We start from the raw sequence: 15,332 nt of genomic DNA on the forward strand, positions 1-15,332 counted from the left end.
CGCAGCCAATCCACGTCATATGGTTTATGTAAAAACTGCTAGCGCGGCAGTGAACTCGCTCACTTCGCCCTTAGCTGCAGCATAGGATGTTTGTATTTTAGTTTAGCAGATTTTGTTATTTTGTTCTGTTATTTCAGTTGTGTTTAAAGTTATGGTGTGTGTGAATAAAGATTATGTCTAAGGAAATGGAGTCATGCCAATTCAAGGATATACACCAAGCACATAACCACCACGTAACCATAAAATAATAGAATTTAATCCGACTCGACTGTTTCTTCAATAGATGGACGCTCTAAGTATCAAGTATTTACGCCATCAGCATTTCCGCGTATCTACGTCGTAGTGCTTCCAAAACTGTGTTAATATTACATGTGTTATTATATATATATATATATATATGTATATGTAATATTAACACAATTTAATTAATTCGTTAATGTAACCGAACAACAATTTCAGCAGAAATTTCATTTCGAAAATTTTATTTTTAATAATAAAATTATATTAAAATAATTACTTCTATGGGATTGTCCATACTTAGAACACCGTTCAGGATTGGAATATAGGTGCTGGGAATGTCCATATTCCTGGGGCCGGTAACATTGTAAAGGTCGTTTTTTCGGAGCAAATTTCTCTGTTTTTATATTCAATCCAAACACATTATTTAGCTGATGGATGGTAGGTGCTACAACAGCGACTTGTACATATAATGAGGTGCTATAGCAGTGGTAGTGGAAGGCATAAAAATCTGTTATTTGTTCTTCTGCTTTTCTTTGCTCATACGTATCGACGATAATCATAGCTTCTGTTGCAAAAATTTAGTTTTAGTTCTCAAGCAGTGCGGTAGAGTGAAATAACTATCACCCTGAAGTGGAGAATTATTGGCAATTTTGAAACAGGTAATCTCAAATGCATATTGCAGGACAGCTCAGCTTAACGCCTGTTGCCAAGTTCAATTTATAGAAGCAGTTTACCGCTCAGCTGACACAGTGCTAGAGACGCTGACTGCCATATCGAAAGGCTCGTCTTCGAGTCCTGCAGAAAGCATGGATGTTTGTAAATGCATAATGTATGTGCAACAGGTGGGCATACATAAGGCTAACCAAAAGGCCTATCGAGTGATTTGGTAGTAGGAGATTCTAGGACCCTTTTTCTTTGGTGCATTCCTTCAAAATTGGGGCAAAACTCGGCAGAGTCGTACCGTCAGCCACGGCTGCGACTGGTCGCTACAGACTGTGTTGTCAAGCAAAGGTAGCCTTGAACCTTAAAGACTCAAGGCTCAGGCCAACGACTAACACTATCTTGCCTCCTATGCCACGATAAAATTTGTGAGGTTATTCAGAAAAGGTCATACAAGTGCGATTAGCGACAAACAGCAGTAGGAGCAATTTCAGAAGGCTCAAGAAGACCATATCCGAAAGACTGTGCAAGAGCGTCCAAGAGCTACTACAAATATTGGCGCTTTCAGCCAGGTTATAGAAGACTTCTACAGTTAAACTCATTCGTTAAGCACTTTCCGGCGACTATGACCTTACTTTAAAGGGTTATTCTCTTGAAGACTTGAAGGGTTATGCTGTTTTATGGTAGTAGGCTCCTTTTTTTCTCTAACCTCTTGTTTGGGTTTTGATCACTCTGTCATACAAGACAGCTAATGTGAAGCAGAGCACATTGGTCTTGCATCCAACTTCAATGGGATTAAATTATTTTTAATGGTAAATCTAGATTCAACTCTCGACCTTCTTTCCAGATGAGATGTCATCTTCTGGACAGGTATAATCTTGGACTGCTGTACATACTATATGTGCTGTTTGTTTGCTCAGAAATGTGGAAAAGATATTTTGCAGCTCTATGTGCAGTTTTTTAACTATGCAACTGATTCTCAGTTTCTTTTTATGGACTATAACACTCTCCCTATAAATTCATCTGATGAACGAATATCTTCAACGTAAGAATATTCTGCGGATGGATTGGCTAATCAGATATATAAACTTGAATCCGACTGAATTGTCTAAATAGCACCTGATGACAAAATGTATCTAAATTGTCCCCTGTGGGAGAGTAGTTTCAATTCTACAGTCGACTCTGAGAACTGCATTTGTAAAGGAGCAAATGCGGCTGCGACAAGATTCATCTTTTGCCTCGTTAATGACAAGTCAACTCACTGCGCGTACTATGTATATGTTACAAGTGATTATATCTTCTATTAGCTTCATTTTTAAGTGCCATTTTGCAGTGTCAGTTTTGAACATTCCTGCAATCATGAATATTACACATTAAATTTTGATTGGAAATTTTCATTATTGAACAATATAAATCATGAATAGCTACTTTCACTGCTGATATCATAAATTTATATGACTCTGTATCTGTACCATATTTCATCACATTCTCTCTACTGTTTTTTGAGAAATTCTGAAAAATTTAATTAATCTTTTAATATTAAATGCAAATATATATACAGGATGACTGCTAATTCATGGTACACACTTTAACGGCTGGTACAGGCCATTGTAACAATCACATTTTGTAAATTGATTTTGAATCAATTTTAATTAATTTTTTAATTTTAAATTAATTTTGTAAATTAATTTCCACTTGTAAATGAGGTTATGAAAACAAACACTTTCCCTATTATTTGTTCTTTTCTGTGTTTGTGCTTCGACGCTTCACTTTTGACCATACATTCCTATACAAAATGTGATTGCTACAGTGTCCTGTACCAGCCTTCAAAGTTTGTACCATGAATTAGCAGTTACCCTGTAAATATATATACAGAGAGAGAGAGAGTATATACATGTATATGAGTAATATATATATATATATAGAAAGACAGTATATACATGTGTATGAGTGCGTAATATTCGTATAAAATATATACAATTAGTGTGTGTGTGTATGTATATATATATGGTGTGTGCGTGTGTGTATTTACATTAAATTACATTTTTATGATTGCCTAGATATAAAATTCTGAGCTACATATTCACAAAACTTTATCTGAAATAATGTGATTCCAATGTCTTGAAATCATTATTTCAGATATTTATTACGTTTTTTGTTATTATTTTAAAATTTTATCATATGCGCATCATTTGATGTCATATATGATGTCAAATATTTTGACATCCAAACATAATAACATTTTCAGATGTAAGTAGGTAGACACAAAAATCTAAAATTAAAATAATGTTGGTATAAAAGCTGAAATAAAATTTCTATGTGTTAAACACCCTAAATTTGAGTGAAAAGAATAATATGGATAAATATCCAAAGTAAAAGTGAGTAGAAATTTTTTTCCAAATGTTCTGCTGCAAAAATGAACAGCCTCACACGTTATAATGTTACAATTTATTTATGCTTAAATATGTAATTTTTTAATTTTATTCAGTGTTAATCTAGTCATTCAGGAAGTGTGTACATTAAATCTGATAAAATTACTCAATACAACAATTTAATACATTTGCCTTTTATATAATGTTGTTAGAGGAGATCGTTATTTAAACAAAATCACTATCAACGACGCTGAGGAGGGTGTTAAAAAAATCCTCGCTGCTCTTCTATTGGATAGAAAGAAAACGAACGCATCGCCAAGAAGGAAAAAAGAGAATGGGAGAAAACCTCACAACAAAGAAAGACACAGAAGACACTACATCCAAGCATTTACTGAATTAATTCGTCGCCTTCATAAGGTGAAAGGTCACAATCATCTAGATGACCTAAAAGGGGGAAATTGGTTCCCCTCTCACACCATCTATAATCCGCCCCATCGAGTATCGAGACACGCCGGGACTCGGGCCCCAAGGGCCCACTCGCTCGTGATTGTTTCCTTGACAATCCCTAGGTCTCTGGTAATGGAGATTGTTGCTACTGCGATCAAGACGATCCCCTGTGGAACGAAAGGGGGAGCAGCGACATTAATCGTGATGCGATCCCCCCTGCTTTAACCCTAGGGAGCTTTCAGCCGACTTCGCGACATCTGCGTCTCTGTTTTTTTTGGTTGGAATCGGAAGTTAGGGTTAATCGGTGAAGGATTATCTGAGATTAAATGGACAATCCCCGACGAATACAGGAAGCAAAATAAACTGATTTCACCATTTTAGTGAATATAAAAATTATGATGTCCGAAATTTCTAATTTCTTGACTTTAGCTTATTAAAACAATTTCCATTACAATTACACTAAATTGAAAAAATTAAAAAAATCTGAAAGGGGATTTTAACGGTCACCCAAAGGGGTTTATTAAGGGTTTTTACGCTTTGGTTGAGCTTGCAGTCCACTGCTTTTACATTCACTCCTGCCCCAGATTCTTTGTTAGCCCAGAAGGGCTATTAATTTCGTTTTGGCATTTTGCGTCGATTCACTATAAACGGCAAATCACTTTTCCAATTCTTGCCACCAAATATTATCGGTGTCATATTTAAAGAAATTAAATTATGAAGAATCTGCATAAATGCATGTATGTTTCTTACACTGTGATAAAACAACGGTACCTAGCGCCATCAAATTTTGAATAACCTAATCTTCTACCGAATATGGGCATCTGGAAGTCCTAATTTGGAATTTGTTTTACTATCGATTTCATATTTTGTAACACTTTAACGAATTTTTGATTAACAAATTGAACGATTTCAAAGCGAGCAACGGCAACATTGAACGGAAAAAGAAAAATATATCTCCAGCCCGCGAGACTGTGTATCGGAAATTCTAAATCTATGCTCATTTTAAAATTATTTTGCAATATTGCTGTTCAATAGAATTTTATCGTTTAAGTGCAAAGAATGTGATATTAAATAAACAAAGTTAACACACAAATCGTTAAAAAAATCCCTTTGGGTGTAATGCAAAATCTGAATGCTTTCAGATTTTTTTTTTCTTTTTAGCTTTGTTATTGAGCATCATTTTCTTCGCACTTACAACATGTACAATTCAAGAGTTAAATTATCAAAATTTGAAAAGCAGCATAGCAGTATGCGTTTAGAATTTCCGATGCAGCTTTAAGTGTTAGTATATGTTGTTCTGTTTTTTTTTTTTTTTTTTTTTTTTTTGTGTGTGTGTGTGTGTGTCTGCATTTTTTGTGTCTTTACTTTTTCCATTAAATATCACGTTCTTCGGAACTTAAAGCCACATAAAATTCGATTTAATAGCAAAATCACAAAATATTTGAAAACAGCATATCTTTAGAATTTCCGACAGTTTGTCTTGCACGCTGGAGATAAAAATGTTTTATTCCGTTTAGTGTTGTCACTGCTTACTTTGAAATAGTTGAGTCTGGAAATCAAAAATTCGTTAAAGTTTTACAAAATATGAAACAGAGAATAAAGCAAATTCGAAATTCAAAATTCGAGCTTTCAGCTATCTATGTTTGGGTGGAGGACTACGTTATTCAGAATTGGATGGCCCTAGGTAACTTCGTTTTTCCATTGCGTTAGAAACATATATATATTCATACAGATTCTTGATTATTTAATTTATTTAAATATAATACAAGGAGATAATATTCGGTGGTAACAGTTTGAAAAGTGATATAACGCATTTAAGTGTTTCGACGTAAAATGCCGTTTTGAGACCAATATCCCATTCAGGACCAACGTCCTTTTTGTGATAAAAATATGTGCATTTATTAACGCTTCGAAAGAAGCACTTTTGTGGTGCTTATTGTTTGAAATTTGAGAATTCGTCTCCCGGCCAAGTAGAATTTATTGCTATTGGAGAGCAATATTTGTTACAAGTCTCGTGTGGAAGAACGTTGTGAAATAAATGAAATGCTACAAAAAATATACTTAAGATGGCTAACAGTTGCTGAGAATATTGCTGATTGTCTGCCTCCAAGAAGGTATTCATGCATAGCAAATAAAAAAGATTACTAAAGTTCTTGCAAAGTCACGGGAAATTTTAGCAGCTGTTTTCACTATTGTACTTATCCTTCACTACTCTTGCAAATTATAGTTCTTTCTTAAATTGAAAAAAAATACCTTTATATTCTTTAATACCAGCAATCGAGGGGTAAAAGCCGCTGAACACTGGTAATTTGGTTCGGGCCCAAGTTCTGGCAAACGAGTTTCTCTGCATGGGCGTTTTTTGTACTTTTCTCCATGTGTAACATGGGTACGGGCCAGTTTCCCTTAGAAAGTCCGACGCGAGGCATCCCTTGCCGTGTAATGCCTAACGGAGGCGTACTTTATAAATAATAAATATTCTTTAATTTTGGTAGTGGGATGGAAGGAATTATTCAGTTTTCTCCAGATTTGCGAAAGTTCTACATCGATGATATCTACAATGAAATATTCGGAACTTTTGCGAGGCTGAAAGACAAAAGTTATTGTTCATAAACTAAAGAAACTTTTCTCGGTAGACTTCTATCTATGTTTTTAAAGTAAAATCCTTGAAAACACAAAACATTGTCCTACTCAACTACTCCGTATACCTTTTTAAGTAAACAATATGCTATTTGGTTTTTTAATGTTTCACTAGCGTCCGTTTATAAACTTCATTACTTTTCTGAAGGGGTATGGCACGTCTTCACCCCCTTTTGTGAGTCGGCAACCAATTCATCTTCCAAGGGTCCGATAGCATCACCTGCGTCCCCACTAGTCGTGTCTATCAATTCGATACGCCTCATACTTCACTCAGAGTACATGAGGGTTGGGATGCAGGAGTAAAAAGGCCACACCCACTCTGTTTTACGTATGAAGTACCACTTTTAAAGCAGTATTGTTTTTCCAATAAATTATTAATTTTGTTAAATTAGTTCCGCGAAGGAAATCTACTTTCTGTGATTAAAGATAGTAAGAAACGAAATGATTTTATTGTATGGATTTGATGAGATTCAAAGCATAATAAGTTTTAAGATTGGTTATTTTAGTAAATCGCTTTTCATTAATACATGGATATCAGGCATATACAATGAATTTTTGTCAAGAGGAATAAAGATATCAGTGCGGAAAATTATAAAGAATTATAAAGTGAGGGCTTAGGTTATGGAACAGTGAGGAATATTTGTTGATTTAACAACCGAAACCAGCTGTTATTGATAAAATTTCGCTTAGGTTGGTTCTTGGCAAAATAGACATTGTTGCCATTTCGTTTATGAGAAGTATTTATTTCAAACTTTGCACACATGTGTCCATTGAAAAATGAAGCAAACTGCGCATTTTCTTCAGTAGCTAACGCACAAGTTTTCATGAGATATCTATTTATGATAGAATCGTTTTTTCTTCAATTATTTTTTTTCTGTAATTGCTTGAAGAAAATTTTTGTGCTGTTCTAAAAGTACCAGCTATATTTATTTAGACATTGAGCAAGAGTGCATTTTACTTTCCTTTCTGAGATTTTTTAGTTTAGAGTACATATTATCTTAGATGCAAAGCTAAAAAAGATGGAAGTCTATTTTTTTAATCCAGTCATATTGATTCAGTCATCCAATGTCAATGTCAACATTCAGTCATCCAGTGTCAAAGTCAATATTCAGTCATCCATAGTCGATGGAATTCAGTCATTCCAAAGTCAGTGGATATGACATCGATTCAGCTACATTCAGTCAAGCTGATTTTGTTTTTTTAATTATATAATTTTTTAATACCCATAATCATAAAACTTGGCTTAAATCATTTTGAAATAATAATGACAAATCAAAAATTGCTTCATTTGTTTCCACTGACAACTTGTTGTTTTCATCCGACCATTGAGTTGACATAAAAAAAAAAAAAAAAAAAAAAATCCTCTCCACATTTGTATCGTGTGCTGGAATGGCAAACGTGTATTCGTATAGCGTGTTTAGACACGACCTTTGATCAATATACTATATATCCGCAAATAGAACTTAAACTGTGCCGGAGCCGGGCTCCGGTGTTTCTCAGTTTTAAGGATAAATCATGAATTTAGCCTGATCTCACCGCAGCCCTAAATAAAAATGCTCCGGAACTTATTTAATGTAACCGAACAACCATTTCAGCAGAAATTTGATATCGAAAATTTTATTTTTTATAATAAAAATATATTAAAAATCGATTCTACTTTCTAAATGCATGCTTCTCTGTCCTTAGGAAACAAAACTCTATTTCCCTAGAAATACGAACTTATGAGAACATGAGACGTTCAAGTAAAGTCCTCTCACTCACATGCGGAAACCTTACCCTTTAAAAAGGGCAATAAATTTGGGGGAGTTTGTTTAGGAAAGCGTAAATTTCTCGCCATGCCATCGTGTCTAGCGTATTGTTATCCATGGTTACAGTTAGTTATCCTCGCAGGAAGGAAAATTTGTGTTCTTAAATGTGCGGTAAGTGACAGCGAGTACAATAACAGTGAAATACTGCGGTAAACTCCTCAAGCACGTTCTATACATCGTCTTACCATAGTATCTACTAATGTAACCAAATACGGAGGGGGGGCGAAAAGCGTAACCAGCAACTTTATATTCATCCTTAGGAGTCATACCCCTGACACACATCCGCTTGATGACTATAATTATATCAGCAGAGAGCCGCGGTCAAAGAGAACGTACTCTCTCACCAAGATTCTTATTTTTTGTTTCCACCCACTCATACCCTTACGCCTTCATTCTGCTTCCCCCTGTTTTTACATTATCTGAATTTTCATCAGCTATTCTTTAAGCGTATTTAATTTTTGGGATGATAAAAAAGAACTTTTTTCCCCTTACGATTAGAGCTTAAATTAGGCCGGAGCCCGGTACTTCTTAATTTTTGTAATAAATCATAATTCTAGCCGGAGCGCTAAATAAGAAGGCTGCGGCTCTTCTTTTATGTAATTGAATAACAATTTCAGTAGAAATTTTATCTCGAATATTTTATTTTTAGCAATAAAATTATATTAAAATTCACTTATTAAATTTTAATTTATCTCTTTAATTTAATTTATTTAATTTTTAATTATTTAATTATTTCAACAAATATTAATTAATTAATGATATAATAATTAACAATTAAACTATAATTAATTAACTATATAATAATTATTGATTAAATAACAATTCGTAAACATTAATTAAATAGCTATTAATTAATTTGATAATAATTAACTATTTAATTTTAAAATTATTAATAAGTTTAATAGTCATTTTATTTATTTATTTACTCTTGTTTCTCTTTGCTGACGGTCTTCCATAGGGTTCCGGCACTTCTAATTTTAGAAATTAAGCCCTGATATCAATTGTTTAATTATTCTAATCATTAATTATTTAATTTTAATAATTAATTTTAACTGTTTAATTATGAATTATTTTGCTAGTCATTTTAGTTATTTGCTTGTTTTTGTTCTTCTTCTTGACAGTCTTTTCATAGCGTTCATGTCCTTTTAATTTTAGAAATTAAGCCCTGCCTGCAAGTACTCTTTGTATTGCCTCGCGCCGGGTGTTTCATGCAGAGTTTAGGGAGGAAACAGAGGAAAAGCGGGAGGCATGTTAATAGTATACTTAGCTGTGAAATAACGGCGACTGTCCCATATTTAAGGGACGTATAGAAACCCTAAGCAGATGTCAGCTGTTGTAATAATAAAAAAATAATAATGAAAAATTAAAAGTATCTTGAAATCATTATGAATTTGAAATTATTCTACAATTAAAAACATAATAATTTGCATATTATAAGAACAGGATTTCTGCAATTCGACCTAATTCAAATTTTCGTGATAATAATAAGCTAACTTTTCTAAGCTTTAGCTGTAACAGTAACTTGTATAAGGTAATATAATTTTAGGTGTAATAATAAGTAATAGTGTTTTATTTCGCTTAAATGACTCATTGCATTTAAATATTATTGCAATATTCTTTATGCTTGAATATATACAAATAATTCTACTTACATTTATAGAGTCTCGCATTCTTGGGAAACATACACTAAATCAAGATTCTGGAAGACTTGTAGAGGCATTAGGTATTTTTTAGAAGCAAGCAAGATGAAAAATTAGCAACGGCTTCGCCGGGAATCGAACCACGGACCTCTGGCATACCGGCCCAGCGTGCAGAACCACTACACCACGAAGGCACGCTAGGAAGGCGGAAGAAATGCCTTATAGACTAAAGCCAATTATCGCTATGTCTTGTAAGAAACCGAGAACGAAAGATGGATGTAAAAGCATTCAAATAGTTAACAGAAGGCCCTCCTTGTGCTCACTAACCAACCAGCATTTATAGCAAAACTCAAAAGTAATGAATTCAGATTAAAACCAAACTAAGTTAGGCAAAGGCTACACAGAAATGAATAATGCGCAAGTTGGCTCAAACAGGGTGGCAAACCCTGTTAGCGAGAATAAAGCAGTGTCGAAGACAGATTGCTACTGCAGAATTTCAGCTAGTAACATGGCCTTCAGCAGGCGGAACATGCTTTGTCTAAACAGTCTAAAGCATCCCTTCAAATACTATCTTCCCTTCCTTATTTGAATACGCACAAACTAAAATGAACGTTCTGGCAGAAAAACGGAAAGGGGAAATGAGAGTAAAGATACTTAAAGTAAAATAACTGGTTAGATAAAATAAATAAATACATAATAATACATTTCATTCCTGAGAATGTTTATTTTATTACGTGTAGTTAAAGATGAACCATAAATTTAAATCAATTTAATATTTAAGTAAAGAAATTTGTACTATTATTTGATGTTTCTATAACACAAGTATTTTCTAAAGAAAGTGCAACACAACATGTATTATGCAGTGAATTATATACAGCATGTCCTACGTATCTGGATGCATTTAAAAAATTACATATGTAATAAAAAAATTAGAGTATCAGAGTTCCGTTGTACCATAAGGGTTGTCAAAAAGATGGGTTTGGTGAGGACATAATGTACATTTTGGTTCAAAAAACATTTCCCTGAATTCTTGATATTGGTAATATCATATCATGAGAATCTTTAAAAAAAAAAAAAAAAAAAAAAAATTGTTACTTAAAAAATAAGTACGCAAGCGAAGTCTTAAAAAAAATCTCAAAGGTTCCAGATTTTAAATTACGTCCAAAGGGGTGTTTTTTTTTAACGTTTTGTGTCTTACCTTTATTTATTAAATATCAAGTTTTTTGCACATACAGTGGTGGCCAAAATTGTGGACACTTGGAAATTTTTATGTTTTTTAACTTTGTATGCTTATAGAAAATGTTACGTTTCGCAAAATGCAAGCTCGTATATATCATTTTAAAGAGAATTTATTACTGAATTCAATACAAAACACAAAATTCAATTATTTGCAATACAAAAAAAGTTATATGTACTTTAATATAAATAAAAAATAGTTATGAAGTGGTTTTTAATATCTAGCTTTCCTGGCCAATCACTGTTCTTGTCCTGAGAACCAATCAAATGTTAGTAACTGCCAGCAGAAATTGACATCATGTTTACACTTGAAACAATTCATTATTTTGCTTTGTTCTGTAGAAGGAGGACCTGTTTCTTATACACTGCAATTACAAGTAGGAATTTTTGTAAAAATTTTTAATATTTAGTCAGGAAGCAATGGCATCAAATAAAAGAGTAGATTGGACACCTAGAAAGAGATGTAATATTATTGTGTTACGAGAAAGTGGTCTTGCCTACGCTGAAATTGCAAGACAGGTGGGTGGTTCAGTGACTACATCTGGAGTCCGAAAGTTTTGTTTACGATATCAGGAGACAAATTCAATAAAAAACAAAGAAGGAAAAGGCCGAAAAAGGTGCACCACATCTATTGCTGACAGAAGAATAAAAAGACTATGCTTCCAAGATAGAAAAATGTCATCAGCGGCCATCAGAAGTGATCTGAATGATGTTGGTGTTTCTGTCAGTTCAAGAACAATCAGGAGAAGATTAACAGATGTTGGACTGAGAGGTAGAATTCCACGAAAAAAGCCTTATCTTAATTTTCAGCAACGAAAAAAAGACTACAGTGGGCAAAGGAACACATTAATTGGACAGATGATCAGTGGTCACAAGTTATATGGAGTGATGAAATTAAGATATCGTTATTCGGTAGTGATGGGCGAAATTATGTAAGACGTAGAGTAGGAGAAGAGCTACATCCTGACTGCATTCAAGCAACTGTGAAGAACCCAGTTAGTGTTATGATTTGGTCATGCATGTTAGCAGATGGCATTGGTTGCCTTCATGTCATCGATGGGACACTGAATGCCAGAAAATACATTAACACTATTCTAGAACCAAAACTTCTACCTTCCTTCAGAGATCTCTTTTCCAACAATGCTTCGTTTATTTTTCAGCAGGATTCTTCTCCTTGCCACACGGCCAAAATATTGAAAGAGTGGTTTCGTACAAAGAACATTAAATTGTTGTCATGGCCAGGAAACAGTCCTGACCTCAATCCTATCGAAAATTTGTGGCACCGTTTGAAAACTCTTGTCCGAATGAGGCGCCCATCAAATAAAAGGGAACTAATTGAGGCTATAATTGTTTTCTGGCATCATGTAATAACGAAAGAAGAGCTTGAAACTCTTGTCAGCTCAATGAAACGTCGACGTGAAGCTGTAATCAAAAATAAAGGGTACCCTACTAAGTACTGATAACTCACTGCAATCATCATTATCTAATGTATATCGATAACTATTATCGTTTACCTTTTTTTGTATTGAAAATTATTGAATTTTGTGTTTTGTATTGAATTCAGTAATACATTCTCTTTAAAATGATATATACAAGTTTGCATTTTGTGAAATGTAACGTTTTCTATAAGCATACAAAGTTCAAAAACATAAAAATTTCCAAAAGTGTCCACAATTTTGGCCACCACTGTAAACCATAAAATTCAGTTCAGTAGCAATGTCGCAAAATAATCTTAAAATGAGCCTATCTTTAGAATTTCCGATACACAGTTCGACGCTCTGGAGATAAAAAGGTTCCCCCCCCGGCAGAGTGTTGCCATTGCTCGCTTTTAAATCGTTGAGTTTGTTACTCAAAAATTCGTTAAAGTTTTACAAAATATAAAATCGATAATAAAACAAATTCCAAATTTCAAATTTGGTCTTATTCATATGCCCATATTCGTAAGCGTTTTCTCATTAAAGAAGTTCTTTCTCAAACCAAAAGTAATTTCATTGCTTCAAGAAAATTCCTTCGTTGAATATAAAAGGAAATACAGTGTTACATTTGATGGCTTTTATAACGATCCCGATTATATGGTGCAGAGAAAAGGGTGTAACTACAGTCTGTTACTTTAAAACGGGCACTTCAAGGCAGTTGCCAGCGTCTCATTTGAGATTCTAACTCATGTCGTCGCGTAGCTCAAGTCAGCCTTCGTTCCCGTTTTTTCATGAAGGAAAACACTCTAGATTGAACTGAAAAGGAGGAAAACTATTTAGTAAAAATGGCCTTTTCCCGCAGCAATTATTGCCATTGTTACGAATCAAATTGGTCGTCAAAAAATAACCCTGAAGTTCTTATTTTAATGCAACAGACTACAACGGTCTCTGTAAGTGAAGTGAATTTAATGTACTCTCATAATCTGGAGCCTTTTATATTGGTCTTATAATGGATTGCTAATTTATATTTCTAATTTGAAGTGTGTTTTTTATAGCATGCTTTGGTTGTAATAGCTATAGCATAAACAGAAACTTTATAGAATTTAGTCTTATTTGTTAGCATAAACTAAGCCCGAACTCCTAATAGACATGGAGAGAATTATCGCTTCGTCTGAACAGAACGTCTGAACAGAACAGCCTGAACAGAAAATCTTAAGAAGGTTTTAAAACCTTTTTATCAAATGAAAACTGCACGATTCGTTCTTGCAAATCAGCCAATCACTTGCGGCGATGTAACTTAAAGTAACTTTCAAACTTCAAGATTTAAAACTCAGTGTAGTAGTCAAAAACTACACAATTTAATAAACGCGAAGTTGGCTCAAAGCATCTCACCGGCGTAACGATTTAAATGTCGGCAACAATAATGCAAAGCCGAATAATGCAATTTTATATGAGCTAGCAAAACCTAGTAACGTGACCTCAAGAGGCAGAAGCACATTCTGACTTACAATTCGAGCATCCTCAGCTTAAATACTCTGAAACTAAATTTGCATTCTGATAGGGAAATGGGAGGGAGAAGTGACAGTAAAAATCTAAATCATAATAACAGGCTAACTTTACATAAAGGAATATTACAAGGCAAAGGGGAATTTTTTCCCTCAGGTTTCACTTCAGAATGTCACGAAAAATGTTAGCAGAGATAAAGGAAAAGATAATCTGTGGTAAGAAAGAATAAAACTAAGTCAATGGAAAGAAACATGATACGAAGAAGTAGGCGGAAAATCAGAACTTCATTGATGGTTTACAGGTGTATTGTCACTCCACTAACTCTACAACTCTGTTCCAGAGTTGATGGAAAATAATCCGAGAGTCGTATCCGAGGGATTTCCATCCCACCACACCACTCGAAAGAATTTTCGGTTCGGCAATATTTTAAATGCCCCCAAGAGACACTGTACACTTACAAATATCCAAGACTTCTACAGAATTCGAACTTGAGTCCAACGATATGGCAGCCAGCATCGCTAGTCACTGTACCGATCAAAGCCGTGAAATCAACGAAAATAGTAAACTAGTACTCTTAAAATTGCTTTCTGGTATTCACAAAAAATCTTAAGTGTTCACCTTACGACTCCTGAATTCGATGCTCCTGGTAGTCAACTTCCCTCGCCCTTTCCCTTAAAGCCACTATTGTGTGTAACAATTAAAATTTTTCATTACACATATACTATCAGTACAAACACATCTCATGGTTCAAATGACCCAGAGAATACAAAAATAACGATAACACATCAATTTGCATAAGAAGCTTCACAAGACACAGCAACAATAAATAATGACATACACCATGTCCAAGAAGTTATCTCATTGTCATTCTTCAACAGAAAGCAATGAAATGAGAAGTCATACGAAACGGCACGACAATTTTAAATATATTAAGAAATTGTGGTACCAGTAAAACAGGTAGAATCATAGAACCAGCACAGCTGGTATTATCGTTTCACAAATAAACTGCATTCTACCAAGACATGCAGCGAATTAGGAAACGACTTCCACAAATGTTACTAGTCATAAATAACTTCAAAATATATGGCCTTCCTCACAAAAAAGAGAAGGCAACAAAAGGAACATCATCAAAATAATGAATATTGTACAAACATATAAATGTCATAACTGATCAAGAATTCTCCATCTGACAAAAATATTCGAATGTTCTCAACAGCTTTCTTACCCCGTTATCTCCTTTCCAACTTTCCTACATTCGCAAAATGCATTAAGTCATTAGATTTCATTTTACATATTACTCATTACATTCCATGCAAGTAAACATCACGATGTTTATCGCAAGAATTGTACTGTCAAAAAAGCAAATACCGC

At 34.0% G+C, this 15,332-nt stretch overlaps 1 long non-coding RNA gene across 1 annotated transcript in view; it reads right to left on the minus strand.

Annotated features, from left to right (window-relative positions):
* Positions 1-479: 479 nt before the first annotated feature.
* LOC146999455 (uncharacterized) overlaps positions 480-15,332 on the minus strand; it is a 75,205-nt gene continuing 60,352 nt past the window's right edge. The window contains exon 3 of the long non-coding RNA XR_015043461.1: positions 480-2,251. This is a non-coding gene — a long non-coding RNA (uncharacterized LOC146999455). The remainder of the gene's footprint in view (positions 2,252-15,332) is intronic.

This window comes from Stegodyphus dumicola, chromosome 1 (genome assembly GCF_044657685.1).
Source record: "Stegodyphus dumicola isolate Sdum_Otavi_A_Nest chromosome 1, ASM4465768v1".
NCBI lineage: Eukaryota > Metazoa > Arthropoda > Arachnida > Araneae > Eresidae > Stegodyphus > Stegodyphus dumicola.